The sequence below is a fragment of the Mesoplodon densirostris genome, chromosome 11 (genome assembly GCF_025265405.1).
Source record: "Mesoplodon densirostris isolate mMesDen1 chromosome 11, mMesDen1 primary haplotype, whole genome shotgun sequence".
NCBI lineage: Eukaryota > Metazoa > Chordata > Mammalia > Artiodactyla > Ziphiidae > Mesoplodon > Mesoplodon densirostris.
The window spans coordinates 11,299,128-11,308,574 of record NC_082671.1 but is presented as its reverse complement, the minus strand read 5'-3'; the positions used below and the strand labels follow the sequence as shown (position 1 = coordinate 11,308,574).

Here is a 9,447-nt window from a genome sequence, read left to right as displayed (position 1 = left end):
CACCCAGTTTTCTCCAGTAAAACTGATCTTGTTAACAGCCCTGGCTGTTTTTGTCTTCTCTCCCCACGAGAATGTTAGTTCCATGAGGGAAGGGGCCTTGCCTCTCAGTTATAACCGCAGTCCCAGAGCCAGGGACAGATAAAAACCTTAAGGGGGACTTCCCTGGTGGCGCAGTGGTTGGGAATCCGCCTGTCAACGCAGGGGACACGGGTTCGAGCCCTGGTCCGGGAAGATCCCACATGCCGCAGAGGAACTAAGCCCGTGCGCCACAACTACTGAGCCTGCAGCGCTCTAGAGCCCGCGAGCCACAACTACCGAAGCCCTTGTGCCTAGAACCCGTGCTCCACAACAAGAGAAGCCACCGCAGTGAGAAGCCCGCGCACCGCAACGAAGAGCAGCCCCCGCTCGCCGCAAGTAGAGAAAGCCCGCGCGCAGCAACGAAATCACAGTGCAGCCAAAAATAAATAAATTAATACATTAAAAAACAAACAAACAAACACCTTAAGGGGGTCTCAGCACTAAAGATGATGGTGCTCCTCTTCCATCTTTAATTCTGGCCAAAAAATTTGGTGTGCCTCCCTCATATTAAACTCTAACTAGAAACAGTACTAAACTGTACACTTACATGTACTGAAACAAAAATAGCTTCTTTCCAGATGACCTGATTGTAAGACCTTGGAGCCCGTGCTTTGCTGGCGCCCTAAATACATGAGCTGTTTGTCTGCTTTTGGGGAACCTAGCACTCACTCAATCTTTTAAACATACTGGAAGCAGTTTTAGATTAAGCTGGCCTATGCCTACCAAAAAAACCTTGCTGGGATTACTGATAGGAATTGTGTTAAGTCTGTAAATCGACTTGGGAAGAACTGACATATTTACTATATTGGGGCTTCCAAGCCAATTATTTAGGTCTTCTTTAATTTTTTTCTTTAATCAGCATTTTATAATTTTCAGCATACAGATCCTGTACACGATTTGTTAGATTTATACCTAAATACTTCATATTCTTTGGAGCAACTGTATCAATAAATGATACTGTTTTACATTTGGTCCCACCTGTTTGTTGTTGGCATATACAGAAGCTCTTTTAGTAGAACAAGGAGGAATGTACCCTTTAGTGAAGTAAACTTGTTCAGTATTTATTTGCTGGACTACTAACAAGCTATGTATCCTACTGTTCATGTACCTCTGCAGTGTGCCTGTAAATCTCAAATTCAGCCTAATTCCTGATTGCTACACCCCAATTTCTACTACTGTTAGAAGGGTCTACTCATCCCTTACCTGAATACCCCTTATGCGTTCCATCTCCATGTCTTCACTCCTGCCATTTCCCCTCTAGAATCGTCCCTCAGCTGAACCCTCTTACCCCAAACTAGATCTTAACTATCACACCCCAGCTGACATCGCTCCTTTTCTCTGCTGGACTCTTTTAACCAATATCGTATACCACTCAATCATTAATTTAGTTTTTCATTAGTTTTAATCCATGACTCGTTCCCTAGTTAGATGATATGCACTGGGAGGCTCCCATAATAGCTATTATAACACCACATACATGGAAGGCGCTCCAATTTCATTGTTGTTTAAATGAAGAAAGTCGAGAGAGGTTTCAAGACGTGTCAGAATAAGGCGCCTGGAGCTGCAGCAGCTAAAGAAGAAGTCTTCAAGATCCATGCTCTCCACCTCCAGGACAAGGATTCTCTCTCTTTTCCTTCCTTCCCCCAAATCCCAACTCCTCCAGCTAGTCAGACTGGAGGTGCAGATCATCTCCAACTACCCCTTTGAAACCGTTCTAGAAACAGCAGGTCTATATGGGCAGTCGATTTCTAGAGGTTTTCTTTAAGACCATAGGCAGTAATCCCATTGGAGCTGCAGCAACAACCCCCGGCCACCAGAGGGCAGGGCGTCGCGGGAGATTGCTTCCCCTCTGCAGAAGTCTTAAAGAGGTCAAAGGCAGAGGCAGAAAGTCGGCTCCGCATCCCTGGCCTTCAGGCTTCTTTTACTGCCTTGAGTGCTCAGCGCTCTCCCCCTCTCCAGATGGGCTCCTTTTCCTCCTGTAAAAGATGGGCCGGAAGTTCCTAGAGGCTTACCCTAATACTAACCTTAAATGATTATAATAACGAATGCACTTAAGCTGCAGGATTTAAAGGCAGAAAAGGAGTATGGAGACGTTTCATCTTTCGTTAGATGAACTCCAAACCTGCTTCTCAGTTCTTTTACCAATCAAAAACAAAAACAGAACAACAACAGAAAGCCCCAGGCAGTGTCCAAACGGACATTCCCCAACAAAGATTGGCCTTTAGGGACCAATGTCCCAAACCCAGTACATTGTAAATGGAATATTTTAGGAGCTACTATTCCTACACACAAATTCTGGCTCATGGGGCAGTCCGCTCGCAGTGTGCTTTTCCGTCATTAATCACATCTTTGTTATGTGATATCCACGTGAGTACTTCTCAGTAGAAGCAGCTTCATGCTCAAATGCTCAAAGCACACTAGAATAAAGCTCCGATTGTCCTGTTCAGTGATTCCAAGTCCTGGTTTGTCACCACCTCGGGTCTCTAGTTTCCCAAAGTGTGTAACGTAGTTTCAAAACAAAGCTATTTTAATTAATCCAAATAAAAAATGCGCGAAGTGTGTGAAGTTAAATCAATGGGGTCTTGCTCTTGCACTTCGCAAGAGGCGGTGAACCTCTGGTCTGTGCTGCCCTATACAGAACATACCTGTGAAGAGCATTTTAGCCTGTTCGTGCTCATTACATTTACAAATAATAAGTAAATGTAAGCACAGTAAAGTAATGAATGCTAGGAGCATTCAGATGAGGGTTTTCAACAACAAACACACAGAGGGAGCTGAGCGCTTGACCACCTGAGTGTGATTTTTTTCTTAAAGTACCTGTAGCTTCTCTTTCCTAAGAGACGGCAGCGCCCTGCGTTTTAGATTCGTCACTTTTTAAAGAGCGATTGTAATGCTCTCAAATCATTGTTGGCGTTTCTTCACGCTGGGGAGGCAGCTGGAAACAGCCCAAGGAGGCGGAAAAGGCTCTGCGCCTCGCTGGGGCGCCGAAGGGCGGGGGGGGACACCCTGAAATACCTGTTGGGGCGCAGCACTGAAGGCGCGCGGCCGAGCCCCGGCCCCGGGGGCCGAGGGTCGGGGATCAGGGGCCCCGGGGGCGGCAGGCAGGCGCGCGGGCGCAGAAGGAGGAGGCCGCGGGGCCGCCTCCCCGGGCCGCCCGGCTCCTCCCAACGGCGCCCGCGGAACCTGTCCCGGAGCCGCCGGGCCCCGGAACGGAACGGGACCCGACCCCTCCCCGAGCGGCCGCGACCAGGCGCCGAGCCGCGCTCCGAGCTCCGGCGGGCGCACGGCCCCGCCCGGCGCCCACCGCCCTGCCCTCGCCTGTCTCCTCCTTTCCCCGGGGCTCCGCTGAGTTCATTCACTGGGATTGGTTTCAAGTGACGCCATCTCTTTATTTTTAAACCAATGACCTCATCCGCGCTTGAAGTTTCCTGACCAGCGACTCTTTCTCTTTCCCCCCAACCCCCCACCCCCCAGCCCCCCGCCTTTCCCCCTCTTTCTGGGTATCCCTGTTTGGGGGGCTCTGAGCAGTTTTCAAACGACCACCATCACCTCTCCCAACCCCCTCCGCGTCCCCGCCGCCACCTCCACCTCCCAGGTTCCTCGCCCCTTTCGACAGTGTTTTTTCAAGGCTGATCGGGGGTGGGGGGTTTGAGAGAAAGAGCGAAGGAAAGTTGCAAACGGCTCCGCGCGTCCCGAGCCTCCCGCCCCCCCCCCGCCCCTCCGAGCAGGAGAAGATAATATAGCGAAAAGAAGAGGAGGAGGAGAGCGCGACGGGACGGACGCGAGCGGGAGCGCAGCCGCCCTCCCGGCTCCGTCGCGGCGCCTCGCGGGTCCGGGAGGCGAGGGGGCCCCGCGGGGAGACGCCGTGACGACTTTCGTTCCCCCACCCCAGGGAGCTGGGAGGTCGGCGGCCCCGAAAGTAAGTGGCCGCGCGGACTGCGGGGTGGGAGGGCGCGGGGCCGGGCTCCCGCCGCGCCGGTAGCGTGGACGCTCGTCCGCGCGCCCCGCCGGCGCTGCCCTCCCGGCGGCTGGGCCCGGGGTCCAGGGCGGGGTGGGGGTCGACCGCGGGCCGGAGCGCCGCGCGCGTGGGAAGCGGGGGCGGGGGGGCCCGGCGGGGGGGCGGCGCGGGGGGCGGGGGCCTCGGGCCGGGCGGCCGGGTCTCGCCGCCAGGAGCCGCCGCCGACGCGGTCCCTTCGCGGGCGAAGCTGCTCACTTCCAGGCGCGACTGTTACACAACACGCCTGCCAAGTGGGGCCCCGGCCTGACGGTTCCCATTATACCCAGCTCGCCTTTGGCGTAAGCCGCGCGGCCACCGGGGTGGTGACGGGGTTGCTTTCTTCAGTCAACTCGCTTTTCCTCCTGGGACCCCTGAGGCCCGGTGTTGGGGGCCCGGCCCGGTGCGCCAGTGACTTCTTTATTTACACCAGTCGTAAAAACGTGAGAAAGGAAAAAGCCCAGGGAGACGACCGAAGGTCTGTGTTATCATGTGTAGTTTCACGGAATGAAACACAGAGGAGGAAGATATTGGTGCAAAACTGAAGTTTTCAGGTGCTGCTGGGTTTATTTCCTTAAAACGACAACAGCAGCAACCCGGTAACTAACTCGAGAAAATACAAGTATATCTTAAAATGAATGGGTCCTGCAAAATCCTAAGGAAATGTATCAAACGTCAGCTGCAGAGATCCTAAATCAAGTCCCAGGTGCCTCAGATCGTTTGGAGAAAGCACACCTCCAACCAGCCTGTGATGAATAAAGTGGAGAGGAAAAACCTGTTACATAATCTCATTTGCCCTGGGGTTTGCAGTGCCGTCCCCTTGAATCAGGGGGAAGTGAGTTAAGATGCAGGGTTTTTAAACCTCTCTGAAGTTTTTATTTACCCAGTGCTCTGGCTGCCACTTCTGCTTTAAAAGATTGTAAGTAAATACTCTGCTCTTACGAGGGAACCAAACCTATCAAACCTGTTTAGAAAATGACCAGGTATGTTTCTTTCCTTTCCTTCCGGTGTGTGTGTGTGTGTGTGTGTGTGTGTGTGTGTGTGTGTGTGTGTGTGTGTGTGTGTGTGTGTGTGTGTGTGTGTGTGTGTGTGTGTAATTTACCATCCATGAAAGACCTTATGACTAGTATTTGGGGAACTTAGACGGTCAGAAAAATGCCTCTTTAAGCCACTCATCTTATGAGTGCACATAGGTGACAACTGTTTCCTCAAAGGATTTATACTGTTCTGAAAAGAGATTTTTGAAGTCGAGGTAAATGTTTAAAAGAAGAAAAGAATTCTTACCAATTGAATTAGTCACTTGTGAATTATTTACCTTTGCTTGAGAATCATGTGTATTGGATAAACAGCTGGGGAGGCCGTAGTTAATTGAGGCTTGTGGAATTCTGTTTGGTGAAGGCAGCAGCCTGGAGAAGGTAAATTAAAAAACTAAAAATTTGGGGCTTTGAATGGGGATTTTAGTCAAAATGTGACTAGCCTCTGTGAAAGTTTTTTGGTTTGTTTTTTAAGTAAAGTTCTGGAATTTAACTGAGTTTGATGACTGTGTGAAAGCTTGTTGTTAAAAAGCTTTTGGGGGGTTAACATGTAACATCTTATGTAGAAACTTCACCTAAAAGACACCAGCGCAAAAGTTGGCATTTAGGTAAAATAACTTGTACTTATCAAAGTTCTACATGGCGGGGTGGGGGAGAAGTACAAATGAGTTTATTCTTAATTCTGCTGGTAGTATGGTGAATAACATGAAAAAAAATAGGTTCAAGCGCTATAAATGCACATTTGAATGTAAAATAATTGAAGAGCTGTAAAGTGGAAACGGTCATGTAAAATTGAGGATTAAGGATCTCTTTGACCAAAAGCTTAATGGCAGTAACTGAAAAGGGGGCAAAAGAGAAGATCCTGTTAACCTAGTTCTTTTCCTTTTTCTTAAACATTAGAAACCCATTTGTGGCAGTGAGGCTGAGATCAAGTCTGAGATTGGTGCAGAGTTTAGGCTGGGGTCAGGAGAAGGGCCAGGGTTGATGTGTGAGTTTGTTTTGATGCTCTTTTCTATAAATGCCTGTATTGGGAATTTAATTCTGTGGAGTTTTTGGCCTATGGGATTATATATTGATGAAGCTGACTTACATAGCTGTTCAAAATTAATGTTTTTCTATTTTTCAGCCAATCGTAATAGCCTGCTAAATATAATTTGCTAGCATTACCAGTGTAATATATCCTAGAAACCCAACTTCTCCTGGAGTATCAAAAAAAAAAAAAAAACCAAACAAACAAACGGAGTTTTCTATCCAGTGTTATTTGGACTGAAAATTTCATTAGACGTGTAATGTTTTTATAATGCTTTGCATTCTCAAGCAAATGGTACTTTAAATTAAAGAAGTAAATTAATATAGGGTAAGCTGAGTTGGATCAGCAAGCCCAAGAACAGGGAAGAAATAAATCAGGGGAAACAGAAACCAGATTTTATGACAGTTTTCAACAGATTGAAAAAACTAGCTAAAAAGGCTTCATAGGAAAAACCACAGTTGATGTTTGATTGGCTTTTTTAAAGAAAATTAACTGTGTCAAAATTTAAAACCAAGACAGGTATCCACCATCATAAAAGAAAATGTTTCTAACGGTGGCATAAGCAAAAATATAATTAAGAAAGTAAATCTTGCCCAAAGCCACATATGATATATTCCAAAACCAGATGTCAAATTTTTTCTGATTATGTTGTGTTGTGGATAATCTGATATTTTTGTACATTTCATTTAGCCCAGATGACCAAGGGTTGGTTGGCTTTGTGAAAGGATATAGGGTTCATAAAGCTTGGCCAGATTTAAAGAAGCAGGCTCAGGCTTTAAGAATAGATGCCAGTCTCATACACAAACTGACTGAGAAGTTTGAAATGTAATCAAATAAATGACTGAAGGAAACAGGAGTGGCTCAAAAAGGAGGATCTGAGGCAGATTACCAAGGACAGGTACAAAGAAATAATAAAAGCTTGCCAGGGCTGTGATCAGGGAAGAAGGAAATGGGATACATCTTGACATGAAAGGAAAAAGGCATAAAAAGAAAAAATTCCCTCTAATACCTCAGCAACAGGAAGAGAGTGATGAAACTTTACCTCCGTCTTGATTGGGGTTAGATACCTCATTGTAGGTATCACCAAAAAGTCACAGGGTTTTTTTTAATTACATACAAAAATTAATCTTGGGGGAGGGGGATGGAAAAGTGCACTGTGAGCAGCTATAGTTGTGTATGTGAGAATGTAAAGCTTGAAATTGACAAAAATAAATTTACAAAATAGAGGGGGACCCCCTGCAATTTCAGTTGAGTTACTGGAAAGGGAGGGCTATGTTATAAAAAGTTGAAACTCTTAACGAAATTGATTTCTGGATTGACTACAGATATGAATGAGTCAAACAGAACATTTATCAGTGGTGTACTCTTTACACATCCTGAGGTGGATACCAAAAGTTAGGGGGCACGGGTCCCTGCCCAAAATGAGGCTTATGAGAATTCTAAAGGAGCTATATACATACGCAAGGATAAACAATTATCAGACAGCTGGGAAGTGCCAAATTCACGGTATGAAGGAGAAAGAGACTGGAGGATTGGGGACCTAATCTTCCTAGGGATAGTAGAGTTTGACCCTGGCCTCAAAGGATGGTTAACAGGAGTATGGAGGAAAGGAAGTAGGGGAGGTGAAAGGGAGAGGCCGTCCATCCATCCATCCCTTCATTCAGCAGATTTGTTTGGAACCTCTGCTGTGTGCTAGACACTGTTCTCCGAACCTGGAATAGAGTGGAAAATAAGATAAGGTTTCTGCCCTTATGGAATTTACATTCTAGTGGGAGAAGACAGAAGGGCAGTAAACAAGTAAACAGTACATGGAAAATCTGATGTCAGAGAGCGATGTCTTGTGAAGATAGTAATGAACAGAGTAGAGGAAATTATACAGTGCTCTTTATAGCCCCACTTATTCTGTGAATAACCTACTTTGCCTGTGATATCCTGGTGAATAATGTTAATGATTTAACTTTTTATTATCTATTTGCAGTCCAAACCAATTTGAATAGATGTCTACACGTTAATTGACTTCATCTTTAACCAATTTTTTAAAAAGAAACCTACGTAATATTTTGTAGATTGAAGCATGCACGCTTTGAGTTTTTAACTCCTTGTTAACAATTTGTATGCAATTCTTCTGCTGTGATTTGCTAAGAACCTCATGTTTTTAGAGCGAGGTTAAGGTCATTCTTTACAGTTTACTTAGAGTTGTATGTATCGGGCTGTATACTTAGGTAAGATTCTCCATTAAGAACGATAATCACAATAGTGCTATAAAGTGAAGCTAAACTCCCAGGACAGTTTGTTTTGATGGTACCTTGTATGAGAGCGCACAAAACAAAAGATGTACAGAAACTACAAGTAAGCGCTTCAGCTCAGTTACCAGAAAATGGGGTCAAGGGTGACACCCCCTCCAGGCCTCATCCACATGGTGCAGGAATCTGATGGTAAATTTGGGCTGTGTTGCCGCTCTGTGTGGTTAATCATTCTCCTTACTGATTGATAGGGGAGTTAGTGGTCTCACCGGAAATATTATTTTAAACTTAGGATTTTTACTGTTTTTCTGCAAGTAGTAGACCTGATACAAAAGTGTCAGTTCTGAAATGGGGAAGTCTGGACTCTGTAGCTGTCTGACTGCCAGGTTTTACTGTTGTTGTTGACAAGATGTCCTTTGTAGTGTCAGCTAAAAATTTCTTAGTGACTCTTTCATGTTTTTGGACACATTTATGAAGTACTTCTCAAGCATTTTTTAAGAAATGTGTTCTCTCATTCTCCATTCTTTCTGTAGTTTTAAACTTAAAAAAATATATAGGTGGAACTGCAGTAAAGGATTTTCAAAAAGGATTAATATTAAGTGTATGTGCCTGTAGAACCACATCTTGAAAATTTTTCTATATGCACCTAACCAGTTTTCATCTACAATACATTCTGACACGCTTGGAATAAGCCTATGGAAAATAAAACAATTTTCATAGGAAGTGGGAGATTCTTTAACATTTCCTTGATTTCCTGCTAAACTAGATACTCCATTTAGAAAAGAATTAATTGTAGTGATAAATGCTAGGGGTCTGTGATGTGTGTGATCAAAGCTAATGTGGTGTGTACTCTTCAAACATATGTGGGAAGGACAGTAGAAATCAAATTTGTTTTAATGTCTGGGTGACAGGTGGGCTAAACTGCAGTTTACAGAAAAATATAAATATAAATTGTAATGGTATATGGCAAGGTAATTAATATTAAATATCTCCATTCTTCCCCTTAAAGTTAATAGGGAAAGTCATGTGTAGAGACATATATACTGCTTATTGTTTAACTGTATAAAT

The 9,447-nt window shown here is 45.3% G+C and overlaps 1 protein-coding gene across 5 annotated transcripts in view; it reads left to right on the top strand.

The window, feature by feature from the left end:
- The first annotated feature begins 3,389 nt into the window (after positions 1-3,389).
- DUSP16 (dual specificity phosphatase 16) overlaps positions 3,390-9,447 on the top strand; it is an 86,040-nt gene continuing 79,982 nt past the window's right edge. For all 5 annotated transcript variants that reach the window (XM_060112873.1, XM_060112875.1, XM_060112874.1 and 2 more), the window contains exon 1: positions 3,390-3,997. The gene's annotated coding sequence lies outside the window, so the exon portion shown is untranslated. The remainder of the gene's footprint in view (positions 3,998-9,447) is intronic.